Below are 18,085 nucleotides of genomic sequence, written 5' to 3' on the forward strand. Positions count from 1 at the left end.
TGCCTAGGAAATTATCAAGACTGGTTTAGGAAGATTAAAATATACAAGAATAGAAAAATTAACAGCTCACTTTTGATTGATGAAGGCCCTATTGGTAAGGAAAATTCAATTTAAGAAGAAAAAATTAAAATTGGATGTTTAAGGACTCAATTGTAATTTCTTAGGGTTAAATTGAATTTATAAAGGGCTGCATTGCAAGGAAAATTTATTTTTGAAGTCAATTTGAGCTTTAATTGGATGAAATTTAAGTCTGAGGATTGAATTGCAATTTTGAAGAGCTAATTTTGTCAAATTAGGGGTTTAATCACATAAATATTGAAGTTTGATGGGCAATTGAGGACTTGATTGAAGAAATCCAAAACCAATGATGAAATTGAAAAAGGCATATGAATACAAGGGTTGAAATTAATCAAATTAAGGGGCAAAATGAAGAAATTAGAAGTTTGTTGATCAATTAAGGGTTAAAATGCACAAATTCATAACCATGGACTAAAAAGAAAAACGACACTCAACTTTGGATTTGAAAGTTGAGTTTAACAGGGGTGAAATTGCATGAAATTAAAACTTGGGAGGCAATTACAGGTGCAATTAAAAGAAATTGAAAGAATAAGAACTAAACTGAAATTTGCCAAAATCATAAATTAAAAATCCTAATTTTTAGGGTTTTACCTAGACGACATGTCGCTCAGACTTGATAAAGAAAATGAGTGACACGCCGTTCGTCAACTAGACATCTTTTCTTTGACGGAGTAAGCTAATCGAGTTGAAAATGTCAAACGAATGAATGTGAGATACAAACTTCCAAATTGATCAAGGATGGATCCAAACGACAGATGTGCACTCCCTCTACTAAATTCAGGTGGTCTTAGGTGACGATGACGTCAGAGTCTCTCTGATAAGGCTTCAAAAGTAGGCAACTTAGTTAGTCATGACTGTAATACCCATTATGCAAAAATTGCCCTTCTTTCCATGTGTTCACACTTAAAAGCTTCTCAATAGGTTTTTATCAAGGGTTTACAACCTTTCTCTCAAGATCAAGAGGTCAGAAATGGATTCTTATCCTTTAAAACCTAGCAAAACCATATAAATACTCCTGAAGATCAAAGTTGAAAATAAAAGGAGAAAGGGCAGGAAAATCTTGATATGAAAGCTAAGTGTGAAGGTTCAAGAGCTTAACACAAATATTTCTTAAGGTTTGAAAGGGTAGCAAATTTGTATAGGTAAAACCTTACAAAGGAAAACAAAGAGGGAGTATTTGTTCTAGGTATATTTTCTAATCCCAAAATGGAGTTCATATGGCCTACTTGAGGTGTTTTTTTTATTGCCTTTTGGTCTATAATTATGTTCACAAATATAGAGATGAAGTTTGGAATGCTTGGGAAGTAGTTTTGTGTTTGCCTTTTAAGTTGTTGTAATGGTTCAATGTTGTTTCTAAAGCTTTTTTTTATGTGTTTAATGTTTTTGATAAAATAGTTTTGTTTTAGTTTTTGTTAGCTTGAGTAATGTATGTTGAAGCAAGGTTGCTTACCCTGGGCTTATAAGGTCTGTCCATGACCAAAATAGATTTAGAAAACCAATTTTAAATTCAAATTTCATGAACATGTAAGCTACTTAGTTTTGACAGATTTTGAAATGGGAACAACTTGCATGATTTTGATGATTTAACATTGTTTGTTAGTTTTTTATTATTTAAATATGTTTTTTTTATGGTAGTGTGACTTGTTGGAATGAAGAAAACATGTTTTAGAGGTTGAGAATGTCAGTTCTGGGGCTTGATAGTGTGCTAGGATTCTGGGCAGTGTTCTTCGTGTTCTTGGGAAGAACATTGCCTTAGTTCTATGATTTGAACCAATTTTGATCATTTTCTTTGCATTATACACTTCTTTGAACTTGATTAGTCAATAATCTAGGGTTAGTTTGCATCTATAACTGTTGTTTAGGAGTTTTAATCCTATGGTTTCGGTTTTGAACCGAAACCTTATATGACCAAATCATGATGATTAATTGATAATTAAAGTGAATGGATGCTAGATTATTGATCCATGTATGATTTCTAACAAGTCTGTGTCTTGTTTTTTTTTTTTTTATCCATATTTGGTCTACTTTGAGAGGCACGTTGTTGGGTTCATTTTAAATGTTCTTCGTGTTCTTCCTAAGAAAATTTCCTTACCTATGTGATTTTGACTCGTTTTATTTCATTTCCTTACATCTGCATCTTTGCATGACATTGTTAGCCAATGATCTAAGGTTAGTTTGCATTTATAATGTGTATTTCAACATTTTAATCTTAAGGTTTTGGGTTTCGGACCGAAACCTTTTGTGACCAAATTGTGAAGATTTAATCACAATCAAAGTGAATGAATCCCTAATTATCAATCCTTTAAGTGCTTTTGATGTCATGAAATCTGGTCTAGATTAGTATTCATGTTGTTGGGTTTGAGTTAAAAGTTTTTCAGTGTTTGTTGTGTTCTTCATTTTTCCTAGGCTTTGATCCGTTTTGACCAAAATATTCTAAGTTTGTATGTTTTTGGCAAGTTTAATTTGTTTTGGGCTTTAGTTTGTTTTCGGGTCAAACTAGTGATCTTTGGTTCGGTTTATAAACCAAAGATTTAGGGTCAACTCGGTCTGGTCAAAATCAGGTTAGAGGGGGCAAGACCTTGTTTGGTTTGCAATCTTTTTACTTAAGTAATTTTTGGCTTAAGGGTGTGTTTGACAAACACGCCCTTAGGCTTGTTTTGACATATTTATTTCAAGGAAAAATGAGTTTTTGCCAAACAAAGCTAAAAAATTAAAATTAAAAATTAAAAATATTTTCTTGTTTTTCTTTGTTGCATATAGCCAAAAAATCCTAAAAATTATTTGAGTATTTGTTTAAAGAAAAATATGAACTTTGGCATGTTTTTAAAAAACTATTGCATGGATTTTATAAGTTTATAAAATTTCAAAGGATTTTGGCCTATATTTCAAAAAACAAAAAACAAAATTGGCAATAAAATATATTATTCATTTTTAATATAAGAATAAAAAACTCTAAAAGGGGATGATATCCAAAATATTATTAGGGATAATAATTTATTATTACTCATTTTAATATAAGGATAAAAAACCTATATGAGGTTAATATCCAAAATATTATTGGAAATAATACAACTCATTCACTTCTAATATAAGAATAAAAAAACTGAAAATAATTTTATTTGAAATATTATTTGGAATGATGTAGTAGCTAAAATTCCAAGTTTATCCCGAAAGAAGCTTTGATGATAATTAAGGACATTTCAACCTTTTAGATTAAGTTCTTAACCCAGGAAACCAGGGTTTGTTCATCATAGCAAACCCGCCATAATAAACTAATAGAAATAGAAACATCATCAGACCATAGTAAACAACTATCTTGTAAGGCGTATTAGGGGTGTTAATACTTTCCCTTTACACAACTAGTATCTTGTCTGGAATCTCTAAAAGATTAGTGAGAGTTATTAACAACTATAATACTAGGTGACGACTTCTAAACGAACTAAAGGCCTCTATACTCACTTGAGAAGGGTTTTTGTGACTACGAGAGGGTATGACATTTTACTTCTTACTTCCACTGACATTATTCATATCAACAAAATCATCACTACTATCTCTCATATTTTTCACAACTTACAATATCATCATCCTTACTACTAATATTCTATTTATTTTTTAAGTCTAAAGCACTATATACAGTTTTTCTAGTAGAACCATCACTTAACAAGTTGTCAATTCAGTCATCTTCAACTTCATTTACAAAATCAAATCCTTTCTCATCAGAAGGGATATAATCTTGATCTTCTTCCTCTTCATCATTCACATTATCACTACACATATTAATAACAATATCACCCATAACACCACCCACATGAGGACATGTTTCAGCTCTGACACAATCAATATCACCAACAACAGAACCACCCATATTAACACCTATTTCATGTCCAACACCATTATCAATTTCATCAATATTATAACCTACATCAAAACCAACACCATCACTATCATCAAAAATAGAACCTCAAACATTAGCACACACTTGACCACCAAAACCAACACCATCACCATTACTAATATTAGAACCACTCACAATATAACCTGATTTAGACTCCATATCTTCATTATCAAAATCCAAATGTTATATCCAAAAAACAGCATAACCTTATTACTTTTTTCACCTTTATCATTGTAAAAATAATATTTAGTATTGGCTGGCCTATCATCAACAGGCTTGCCTGAATAGCACCTAGGAATTCTCTATGCTACAGGAGCAGAATCAATATTCTTTTCAATATATAAATGAATTTCTTCCTCTCTTTCTTCTTTATACATACTAATTACCTTTAACACATATATATCATCTATAATCATATTTCCTCTATCATCCTTTATGTGTCTTGTGCCTTAAAAAATTATTTGATTTGGCGCTAACAACCGATTCTTTTTTTTTCTCTCTCTCTTTCTCCATCGTGTATTTCACATAAGCTCCTTCAAAAATTCAGACCAACCCCTGAAATTAAAATTTATTTTTCCTTCACATTTGGTCCATGTCCATTTGATTAATATTTTTTTTATTTTTGAATTATCTATAAAATTACAAATGTTTTTCAATTTTACCCTTTTATGACTTTTTAATCTTTCAAATTTGATCATAATTTTTTTTATGATATTTGTTTTGTTTGGGATCATTTTTGTTTTAAAAAATATAATTTCTTCCTTGGATTTTTTCTATCAAATTTTATCATCTTTCTTTTTGTTGCTATCTTTTTTGCTTTTGCAACTTTTTTTCTTTATGATTTTATTCTTCAAAATTAAAATGGTTGGGAGTTAAACTTCTTAATTGAATCTGAGTTCAGGATTTCTCAGTTTTGAGTTTATAGATTAGATCAAGTTTTGGAGGTTTATCTGGGTCTACTTGTTTCCCTTTTTTTTTTAAGCTAATGTTTTCTCTTTTTTTTAATCTTTTTTTTTAGTTTTTCTTTGTTATTTTTTTATGGTTTGCTTTCTATGAAGTTAGCCTCAGGTTCATAACCATGATAATCGATTTCAAAGGTTAACGCGGGTTTACGTTTGTTTTTTTGTTCTTTTTTTAAATTGACTTATTTCAATTTTCTCATTCAAACTTTTTTATACTTTTTTTTATGAAATTATTTTAATCTTAAGCTCATGATCATGGAGTTTGTGAGTTCACAGGGTTTAATAGGGTTTTTTTTCTTTAAATTGTTCTTTTTTTTTTTACAGTTTCACCTTTCAATATTGGCTTGTTTGATAATATTGATGGGGTGAGGTCTGGTTCTTTTTATTTTTGTTTCATTGTTATTTTTTTGTTAGTTCATTTATTGTTGCTGTATTTTTTTATATTATTTAATCATCAATTGATCAATTGACTCAAGTCTCAGATTTTTTTACCCTAACATTGTTTTACATCAATTTTTTTTTCTGGCCCACGGCGGAGTGTGAGCAACAAATATAGTGAAAAATAAAACTAAAGGAATGAAATTGGTAAAATAAAATAAAATATAGAAAGTAGATAGACGTTTTAATTAAAAAAAAAATCAAGACTACAAGGAATCCCACAAGAACCAACCCTATAATTAACTATTGACATAAAATCATAGAAGTGGGAATAATAATTTGCAGTGAATTTATGAAATAATGATACAAAAAATAGAATAATATCCAAGGGATTGTAAGATTTACCGCTTTTGTTGACATGTTAAATAACTATTGATTTTAATTTGTTTCAATTCTTGATAGGCTCAAATTTGAATGATTTCGTAGACGAAAAAAAATTTCAGTTTGCCCAACTTCTAAGTTAAACTGTGATTAATACTTAAAAATACATTTTTATCAAGATTTTATATTATCATTTTGCACTTGAAGTATCAATAACTCCTTAACTAAATCATGTTTTATAATAACAAGTCTGATATCATAAGATACCTTTAATTTATGGTAAACGTTCATCTTAAATGAAGGCCTATCACATAAATGAAAGGATTGATTGATGAGTTTAAGTACTGAAATTGAAAGGACAAAGAGAGGGCCAAACTTAGAAAAGAGATGCTGGTTCAATCCAAACTGGAACACTGTTCGGTCATCGGGTCATATCTGGAGCTGTAAATCTTGGATTTAGGTCTGGTTTATATGGATGGAAAGCTAAGACATAGGCCTAAAAATTTCATGGGGAGTCCAAGATTTAAAAAGGCCGTTTTCAAGTCCAAATTATAGCAACAACAGAGAAGTCCGAATCTGTCCTGCAGCCCAAATACTATTCAGTGTTCAACCCATATCTCGAGTTTTAGAAGTCCAAATGAACTGATTCTTTTTTTGTTGGAAAGCTGAGACAATTTCCTAGAACTTTCAAGTTTAAGTCTGTTCAAATTCTGATGTTATCAATGACATTTTGTTCAGACAAGAAGATAAGGATTGTCACCAAGTCAAGATGTGACCACCTACTCAACAATTAGTCATCAAATCAATAATTTCAAATTTACCAACTGAAAAAAATAATATTAACAATTGGTTTATATAGTAGAAAGCTAACCCTAATTTGACATAATAGATCCAAACTTCATAAATAGACCTTAAGACATTAGAAATCCAAAATAAATAAAATAATAAAATAAAACATCACCCAAATAAACCCTTAAATGCGGCAAGATCTATAATAAACTAAAAGATAAATAAATATTAGCCCAACTAATTAAAATAAGACCAAAGTTGAATTTTATAATTTGTTGGTAGAATAGAAGCCCAACTTCAAACGAATGGCTCTCCTTTATATTGATGAATTAGAAGGTTTACCATATACCACTGAAAAGATGTGGATGTCTAATTCCCAATAAAATTAGAATTGCATAAAAATTCATTATATAGTTCCAGTTATGGTCAAACAATAGTTAAAGGTAAAAACTGGTAAATTTGAATTTTCTTATTTTAATCTTTCTGTAATGTCTGGATGCTCCCCGACAAACTCTTCTTGAATATAAATTAAATTAATTAAGGCTTGTTCTTCATTCTTTGATATGCTCTCGAAGTCGACCTTAGCCCATGTATCTTGAAGAAGTTTATTAATTGCCTCCTTGAACCTCTTTGCTATAAGTCTTATGAGTAGACCTAATAAAACCTCTAATGGATCTCTTGGTGTTGAAGCTAGGATCACATCATTCCTTCTCTCCTCTAAAGGATTTGCCCTCGAATCATCAGCTATATCAAACAATCAAAGGTTAGATATACTAAACATAACATTAACACTATATTCACCTAGTAATTCCACTTTATAGGCATTACATTGATCTTCTCAATAACTAGGAAATCTATTTTTCCTCATATTCACCCAAACCCAATATCTTGGTTCAAATGCCATTTTTTCCTTCTTTTATTTGCTTTAAATGTATATTGCTCAATCATATTTTCAAATGTAAGCAAATCTAAAATGTCCCATTACTGCCCCTATGAGCTTACCTTACAAGCAATTCACACAATGAATATTTAGACATGCATAATCTTTTATCTTTAACTAAAAATTCAACATGCCTAAAATACTTATCAAAGGCCAAATGCTCACATTGTCCATACACTTGACCAAAGTCATCATCATCCACATATAATTCTTTCACATGTTCAAATCCTAAAAGTCTAGTGTTCAAAGTATTAAGAAGAACATACCTTTGAGACAATGCATCCATCACTATGTTTTCCTTACCTTGTTTATACTTGATGACATATAAGAATGTCTATATCAATTCAATCCACTTGGCATATCGCCTATTCAACTTAACTTGGCTCTTTAAATGTTTTAAAGATTGATTGTCCATATGTATTGTAAACTTCTTAGGCCAAAGATAATGTTGTCAAATCACCAAAGTTCTCACTAATGCATACCACTCTTTATCATATATTGGATAATTAAAAGTCGTTCCATTAAGCTTCTCACTGAAATAGGCTATGAGTTGTTTTTGCTGTATTAAAACAGCTCCAATACCTATACATGAGTCATCATACTCAATCTTAAAAGTTTTTGTAAAGTCATGTAAAGCAAGCAATAGGGATGAAATCAACTTTTCTTTTAACAAGTTAAAAACCTTTTTTTCATCATCATCCCATTTAAATCCTACCGTTTTCTTTATAATTTTAGTTAATGGTGCAACTAAAGCATTAAAATCTCTTACAAGTCTTCTATAAAAACTAACTAAACCATTAAAACTTCTTACCTCACTTATCGTCTTAAGTGTCGGCTATTCTTGAATAGCCTTAATCTTTCCCTCATCTATCTCAATCCTTTTTACACAAACAACATAACCTAAGAACACAATTCTTTCCATTCAAAAATTACACTTCTTTAGATTATCATATAATATATCCTTTATAAGTGTTTCAAGAACCTGCCTTAAATGATTATATATTTATCTAATTCTTTGCTATAAATCAAAATATCATCCAAATAGACAACAATGAACTTTCCAATAAAATATCTCAACATATGATTGATTAACCTTATAAATGTATTAGGGGCATTAGTCATACCAAAAGGCATTATTAACCATTCATATAATTCATATTTAGTTTTGAATGTTGTCTTCCATTTATTTTCTTCTTTCATTCTAATTTGATGGTAACTATTTTTCAAATCAGTTTTAAAAAACACAGAAGAACAATGTAACTCATCAAGTATGTCACACCCGGACATCGCGACGACCAATTAAAAGTAATCTCTCAATTGGAAAAGGAATAGATATCTGGCATCTTGTTCTTTTGGGGGGAAAAGGTCTTGTTCAAGGAGTCGCCACCTAGTATTATGGTCACTAGGAACCCTAACTGGTCAACAAAGATTCTATGGTACGAGACTGTTTACGCAAAAGGAAAGATGCTATCACTCCTTAAGCGTCCTACCTAAAGCAGGCCGCATTACTGGTTTTGTCTAAAAATTGCTAAAAATTTGTTCTCCTTTTTCCCTTTTTTTATTCTTCCTTTCATGTTCCTGACTCTAGCATCAGTGAACAATTCCTACGAATATTTTCAACTCTGGCGTTGGTAAATATCGCACAAATCCAAAAATTACGATACTCCTGACTCTGGCGTTAGTGAATATTTTCGTAAAAAATGAATTTGAAGAAGAAATTTTCTATGTCATTTTTTTCTTGTTTATCCTTTATTATTATTAGCCCTTTTTAGATGGAAGTAAAAAAAACATTGCACGACATATTTGCATTTAACAGTAATAGTCCACAGATTGAGCACATCTACAAAAAATACAAACACAAAGAAAAAAATAAAACATTGTGAGGGGCCCACAAATGAATCAACGAAGGCCCCAAATATTTTTGGAATTTTCTGTTATCGAAAAGGGGTTTGTTTGGTCAAATATCAAATTAGAATGGGCATAAAAATTATGGCTAAGGCATAAGGGTGTGTTTTGCCTAGCACACCTTTAGCAAACACAATTTGGGTCGGTTAGGCCTAAAGCCCAGACCCGACCCACTCTTTTTTTTCTTTTTGGGTTGGATCTAGCCCAGTCATGCGTGAAAGGTTCACGCATGCATGCAACAGTAACCAGTTAATTATTTTAGCAAGGAAGGAAGGAAACTTACCTAGGTGTGCGGCTGTTGGAGGCGAAGTCGAGGGAGACTAGGCTAAAAAAAAAAGGGTTAGGGGGGGCGGCTAGTATAAGGTTCACTGCCCCCTTCTTTTTTTTATGTTTTTTTTTTAGGTTTTCTGGTAATGGCCTCCTCTTGGGGTCTCTTCTTTTAGGGTTTCTCTCTAATCATCCTTCTTTTCATACCCTGAGATCTGTATTTATAGTGCCAGAGTCCCTTCGCGTGTGAGAAATCAAGTTTCAATCAAACTCATTCTCTTCTTTGAAGTTTGAATTTGATTAAGAATCAAATTTGAAAGCAGATAACTATCATTATCTCGAAGATAGGGATTATCTCGAAGATAGGGATTATCTTGAAGATAAAGATAGAATGACAAAAGCACATTTTAGTCCTTAATTTTCACGCAAGTTGACAAATCACACTTTTCATTAAAATAAATCTATGATCTTTTAATTTTTCATTTTAAACCCTGTAAAAATTAAATTAAAAGCCAATGGGCCAAAATTGGGTTACAACAAAGTATATCATCTAATTTAGGGATATGATGTTTATACTTTACTGTAATATTTTTAATGGCTCTACAATCAACGCATATACACCAAGTATTGTCCTTTTCATGGACAAGTAATATTGAAATTGCACAATGACTCATACTTTATTAAATATGCTATTTCAACATCAAATCTTCTACTTGCCTTTGAAGCTCCTTATTCTCATCATGATTACTTTTATAGGTTAGCCAGTTTGGAATTGATGCTTATAGAACAAAATTAATTTGATGTGCTCAATCTCTCGAATTGGTGGCAAGCCATTAGGGATCTTTTTAGGAAAGATATCCTCAAATTCCTGCAAAAGAAATTTAGCAATGCTAGGAACACAAGAATTCAAATCATCAGAATTAAAATATGTTTCCTTATACAAAAGTAAAATCATAGGTATATTGGAATGATAAGCATGAGTAAGGTCACTTTGTTTTGCATAAAAATTAAGGTGCATAAAAATTAAGGTGTTTCTCTAATTTTTCTAGACACTTTTCTTTTCTCACCCATACTATTTTCTCTCCACTCTCGGCTCTCCCCATGTTATTTTTTTTATTGAAATCTCCAAACTTATTTCTAATGGCCAAAACTTTCCCCCTTTTTATTTCACTCTCATAACTCACCTTATTTTCACTCGGCCTCACATCCTCACTATTATTTTTCATAAATTCTTATTCAACTTCCTTGGTTTTCTTAAGCTTCAATTGATCCTCATACATTTTTCTAGGTGACAATAGAGCAAGTGTGTAAATCTTTCCATCTTTCTCCATGGTGTACTTGTTTTTGAACCCATCATGCTTGGCCTTTTTATCAAACTACCAAGGTCCCCCCAATAATAGGTATGTAGCATGCATAAAAACAACATCATATACAACCTTATCCTTAGACTTTCCTATTGTGAATGAAACCAAAAGTTTCTTAGTCACCCTAACTTCTCCATATTCATTCAACAACTGAAGCTTATATGGCTTAGCATGCTTAGATGTATTCAAGTACAACTTTCTAACCAAAGTTGAGCTAGCAATATTAGTACAACTACTATTATCAATTATCATATTACATATCTTATTATCAATATAACACCTAGTATTAAAGAGATTCTCTTTTCGTTGCTCTACATCCTTTTTACAAATCTAAACACTCAAATATCTCCTTATAATCAACGATTCTCTTTGCACATCATATTCCACATTACTACAATCATCGATCTTTGACATCACCTCCAAATCATCCTTACAAGCCGATTCCACCTCACCATCATCTCTTATAATCATACTTCTTTTATTTGAACATTCATGTGCATAATGCCCAAGCTCTTGACATTGAAAACACCTAATCTCTCACTTATGCTTCGGCTGAGCAATATTTTTTCCTTTTTCCTACAAAGCCCCAACTTGCTTCCTAACAAATGAAGGTTTGGCTACTTTAAATGTAGTAATTGGTTTCACTTGTGCATTACTCTCTGTTTTAAAATTTGACTTCAAATCCAAAGAGAAACCCGAATATCCACCAGTTTTTGCACTATCTTTTCTCCTCAATTATTTCTTCACTTTTACAATCATGTGTAACATATCCTCAATCTCAACATAATGCTTAACACAATAGAAAACATGACCTCTAAAATGTTCTAAAAAAACTTTCAATCCAATTCAAAGGTCACATCAAAATTTATATCCCATAACATAAAACTGTTTAGAAAAGATCTTTTAATTTACAGCATTAGAGATGGTACAGATGGATTAACCATTTAAAAAAAAAAAAAATTCAACAATTTCTGCTGGGTGGCCTAATAATGTGTAAAAACGTTTTGAGATATAAAGCATCACAAATGTGACGGTCAGTGGTCAGCTTGGAATTTGATGTTGAATGGACATTTCATGTGGGATTATGCTCTCCAATTTGAGTGAAGCGAAAGCAGGAAAAGTTGACTGCCTGTTCAGGGAGCGACAATTCAAATTTGAGATTGGGAAAAAGTTTCTACTCTAGAACATGTACAAGCCACTGCCTAACATGTGCTTCATATCTTGACTGGAAAAAAATGGCTGGAATCTAAACAAAGAAATTTGTACGGACCAAAAGGAGAGTCAAGTCGGAGGGAGGTTTCTGACCGATGGGAACGCTAGCTGGGTATCAAGGGTAGCGGCCTAGATCCACTCTACATTTAGGTAAAAGTGATGTTGTTCAAATCTCTTAAATTTCGAGTAATTACATAATTTTGTTGGAATTGTAAAACATAAATTTATTTAATTAATGCTGGGTCAATGGAGCTGAAGGACAGATGACCATGTGTACAACGTTCTTGTTCAATATTCCTGGCAGAGTTAAACGTGAAGCAATAATATATTTGAATGTTGTCGACATGAAACATACATAGTTGGTCCACATGGAGCGGAGAATTAAGGTATTATTTGTTTACATATATGTTTATGGAAACAGAGTTATTATTTTTTAAAGTGTTTTCTTTTTAAATAATTTTTTTTATTTTTAAATATTTTTTTTTATTTTAAAAAAATATTTTTTAATATCAACATGTTAAAATGATCTGAAAATATAAAAAAATATTAATTTGAAACAAAAAATAAAAATAAAATAAAAAATATTTAAAAAAAACTTTTAAAACACAAAAACAAATAAGTCACGATCAATTATTGTCAAGGTGAAATATATATTGTTGATCTGCATGGCAGAAAGAAATAACATATCATTAAACATACATATTTTTTTAAATAAATATTGTCTCTAAATGTGGAAGTATAATCTAATCATAATATATATACATTTACAATATAATTGAAAAATAGTTATGATGAGTCATTATTCAATTAACTTAATATATTCTAATTTAATTTTTTTTTAAAAAATACTTTTAAAATATAAATAAAAAAACAAACAATATCTAAAATAATTGAGGGAAAGAATAAAATTTATCAACTGCCAAGGCAATCATTTAAGGTTAAAGAGCTAGTACTCCTTACTAGATCCAATGAGCATCAAACAATTGGCCAGCAATTGTACTCTATTGCCAATATTGAAATGTACTCTATATGGGAATTCTAAGCTGAAGAGAGCCACTATCAGAAAATCAATAAATACAAACGGAAATATCAAGGGAATATTTTTGTTAGTAAATTTTCGAGGGATTTTATTGACGGAAATATTCTCTCGGTATATACCGAGGGAATTACAGTAGAAAAAAAAATTAAAACAAAGCAAAAAAAAATAATGACATGTTATTTTTACCAACAGAATTACCGATGGAATTTATTATGTCGGTAAAATCCGTCGGTAAATCCGTTGGTAAACTGTGAACACTGTTCATCATGTCAATTACAAAGAGAATCACCAACAAAATTTTCCGTCGGTATTTTCCAGAGAGCTCCAGAACTGTTCACCTTCCAATTGCACTGTTAATTGTTGTTCTTTATGGATAAAATCACTGACGGATTGAAAAGTCGTCGGTGCTATTTGGTGGTTTTCTGAAAAAATTCAATTAATTTAAAATTTTTATTTAAATATTACAGACGGAATCACCGACGGATTGAAAAATCGTCGGTAATTGTTGGCGGTTTCTGAAAACTTTTTACAAAATTGAAAATTTAAATTAAATATTACCGATGAAATTACTGACGGAGTAATTAAAAAATATTAATATTCAATTATTCGTCGGTAAATCCGTCGCTAATGCGCCACAATAAAAAGCCTGAATGTCCTTATTTCACAAGAGACAGATTCATTTCTTATTATTCTTCTTCTTCTACTTCTACTTCTTCTTTTTCTTCTTCTTCACTATATGTAAAAAACATCAATATCTATTTCTTTCTCTTCTTTTCTCTCCTCATCTCCTTCTCTTTTCCTCCATGCTTGGGTATGTCTTCTTCTTCTTTCTTCTTTTATCCTCTTAGTTTTTTTTTAATTAATATGCTTTACGAAATTTTTGTTCTCTCCTTAGCTTCACTTGCAACTACATTAAGGTAAAATTTTTATTTTTTCTTCTTTTTTCATGATTTTTTTCACTATATTTGTTTTTTATTTTATTTTTAATTGTTTTTGTTCTTAATAATTGTATAAATGTTGTTGTGAGATTTTTTTTTTTACATATGAGACCAATTTTTAGTTGATTTATTTATAGGATTTTTAAATTTTTAGCAATTGCAACTTCATTTTTTTCATATGAATTTTTTTAGTTGAATTTATTTTTTTGTTTTATTTATTTGTTGCAAATTTGTTTGAGTTGATTTTCTTATTCTTTTTTCCAAGCATTTTGAGTATATATTATACAATGTTGATTAATGTTAATTTAATTATTTTATAATTTTATAAATTGAATTTTTTTTAAAATGTTTTTAAATAATTACCGATGGAATTTCCGTTGGTATATCCCTTGGTAAATCTTACCGAGGGATATACTGAGGAAATGAAGCAGACAATTTTATTTTTTTATTACAAACGGATTTACTGATGGACAAAAAATCACCGATGAAAGATTCACCGACGAAGCATTTCCGTCAGTGATTTCATCGGTAAATTAATTACCGACGGAATATGTGTCTTACTCCGATAGAATTTTTCCGTCAGTAAAACTGTTAAATCTTGTAGTGAGTGTCTATTTGACTTGTCACTAAACTAGAAAAAAAAAAAACTTAAAATCTTAATTGATTACGTCTAAGTAAAAATCGTAATCATTCAAAGACATCAAATGACTAGAAAGGTTAATCATGATTTGTTTTATATCCTAAGTCTCGACCATGCATATCCTTTATTTGTATAATTATTTCTTAATCTTATTGGTTATTTTTTTTTTGGACAAACCTGAGGTCTTTCTAACATGTGATTTTTGGACTCAAGTGGTCCATTAACTCATCATTTTTTTTTATTAGTTTGGGGTCTTTGGAATCCAAACGAGGTAAGGTGTGAAAACTTTGGGATTTGAAGCCATTTCCAACTATTTTGAACAAGGTTTTTAGATAAACTTGTAAATTGTAAGTTTTAAAAAATAAAAAATATTATAAAAATAATTATACAATTAAACTAAAAAATCTTGTCCACTCAAAATAAAATTCATATAAAAATAAATGTGAAAAGTTTTGAAGAGCAAAAAGATGAAAGATATATAAAGATGCAATTCATGGAATACGAGATCTTAGCTAGTAAAGATGCAATTTTGAATATGGTAATTTAATAAAAATTTATTGTAAAATCATATTTATTAATTTTCACGCCCTTTTTGGCTGTGGGGTTTAAAAAAAATATAAAAAAAAACTATTTGACCAAACAAACATCGTTTTAGGAAGCCAAGTCGTATTACAAATCCTCCAACAATCCTAATAAACCGAGAGCTGAACCTAATCATGAGGAAACTCATGGTATTATTAATCCTGCAGCACAAGGAACAGAGATAATTGCATTATAAGTACATCAATCTTTAATATTTTCTGATTTTAATTTTAATTATAAGTACATCCGTAAATCAGTTTTTTTTTTCAAAACTGTTCATCAAGTATTTTACATCCAAATACTATCAATTGCTCTGGTATATCCTTTGCTCCATGCTACTAAATTATGATTTTTCCCTTTCATTTGAAGAAGCTGTCTCTCTCAAGTTATTTTACTCTTCTTCTACCTCTTGGATACAATGACAATTTGGATATTTACTATATAAAAAGTTGTAAAGGGTAAAATAACTTGGAAGGAAAAGTTCCCTCCAGTCATAAAACTTCATAAGCTTAATTTAGTAGTTTAGGGCAAATAATGTGTCATGAGATAAGGGAGTTATTAATAAAAGTTGCATGAAAAATACTTGATTATAATTTTTTTTTAAAATAATATACTTAAATAAAAAAATTAAGTTCATGTACTCATTGAGAAAACATAAAAAAAATGGAGTATCTAAATTGCAATTATCTCAAGGGAGTAATTAATAAAAGTAGGATGAAAAATACTTGATTATAATTTTTTTTTAAAATAATATACTTAAATTAAAAAAAAACATTTACTTAGTTCACGATAAGATTTAACAGTTTTACCAATAGTAATTTTCACCGGTATTTAAACGCACAGTCTGCCGGTACGTATTTTAATGACGGGCTCACGAACCAAACCAATCCGTCATAAAAACTCTCATCAATAATTTTTCGTCTGTTGGTGAGTTCATTGGTAATTGATTTACAGACGGACAAAGTGCATCAAAAAACATTTACCCGCTTCATTTTGTCTGTATGTCCCTCAGGAAGTTTGCCATATAACCGATTAAAATACCGTATGCAATTTCATCGGTGTTTTTATTTGTCCATCGATATATCGGTTGGTAAATATAATATATCATCAACGAAATATCATTGTAATTCCATCAGAGAGTTAACATTCATAGTGGCATTTGTAATAATTCTTTTCTAACTCTCTGGAATATACCAACGGATGTGGTCCATGGGTAACCCTGTCCGTAATATTTTAAAATATATTTTTAAAACAAATATTAAACAGAAGTTAAATAAAAATGAAATTAAAATAATATAAAAAAGAAATTTAAAATAATATAAAAATTAAATATTTATTATAAATTTAAATATTTGTAGGTTCAAATACAATAAATCTAAAATAGAGGCAGCGCTGGATGAGGAGGTTGGTCGTCGCTGGGATCGTGGGGCTAATAAAGAGGAGCACATGGATCACACATGTGTGATCTCATATCCATCACCACTTGATGAAGTTCTTCATAATCCGCAATGAATCATTCATATTTTTCATTGAGATGGCTCGTCCGATCCTGTACTCGTTGGTCTAACATTACCTCAAACTCTGGAGTATGAGTGCTCGTGACCAATTATGAGCATCCAACGGTCAAAACACTATAGGTTGTCCACAAGTTCCCAGTCGTAGTGTTAGAGAATCCGTATACCTAATTTTTATTGGGCCTACCAGACGATCTTGCCTCCAACCACAAATCCGGATTGAGATTCGGTTGGGTCGAAGGATTATCCCCATATTTCTCTTTCAAACAAGTGTTATATATATCATAGAAAGAAAAAATAAATTCATCAAATTGAATGAAATTATAACTTAATAAAATGAATGGTTGAAAACTAACGTACCACAAAGTACTGAACTCGGCTATCCATGAACTGCTGCACCCCCTTTTTGGTAGTCATCGCTTCACACATTTGTTTCAATAAAAAGCTCTATTGGGCATGACTTGCATCTAAAAAGCTCTAAATTTTTTAAATATACAGATAGACAACATATATCCCACAAACACGTTGATATTATTCTTCTAAGTGGTAATATATTTAATCCTATATGTGTAGGGCAACGTACAATAGTAATGGTGGGGGTTACCACACAAGAGTATGGCTATAATATTTTCTATATACAATATTTCCTATATAGGTACATTCTATAATAATACTTGACAAATTTACTATTTAGTCATTGATGCTTATTTACATTTAGAATAATTAAATTTGGATTTTTTTAGTCGGAAATCTAATGTAGGGTGTTCACCCTAACAAAAAAAATCTATAACTTTTAATTTGGTCATTAGATTATACTCAAATTTTATCAAGAGGTTCCGAAGATCCAATTTTTAAAAAAGTAGTTGAAGTTTAGAAGGCCTTCAAATTATTTCAAGTGTTGTTCAACCTACTTTTGTTATTTTTCCTTGTCAAAAGGTTCCAAAGACTGAGTTCAAGAGAGTAATCGAGGTTCGGAAGGCTTCCAATTATTACTAGAAGGTTCTATTCGAGCTACTTTTGTTATTTCACCACTAGATAGCAAAACAACGATGAAATATTCCATTGATGTGTAAAGCCTAATTCCATTGGACGTATAATTATCGATAGATTCATAGATGGAAAAATATCATCGAAAAACATATTATCAATGATTTCTATTTCATTGGTAATATAATCTCCGATGGATTTATATCACCAAACA

Source organism: Populus trichocarpa, chromosome 1 (assembly GCF_000002775.5).
Source record: "Populus trichocarpa isolate Nisqually-1 chromosome 1, P.trichocarpa_v4.1, whole genome shotgun sequence".
Taxonomy (NCBI): domain Eukaryota; kingdom Viridiplantae; phylum Streptophyta; class Magnoliopsida; order Malpighiales; family Salicaceae; genus Populus; species Populus trichocarpa.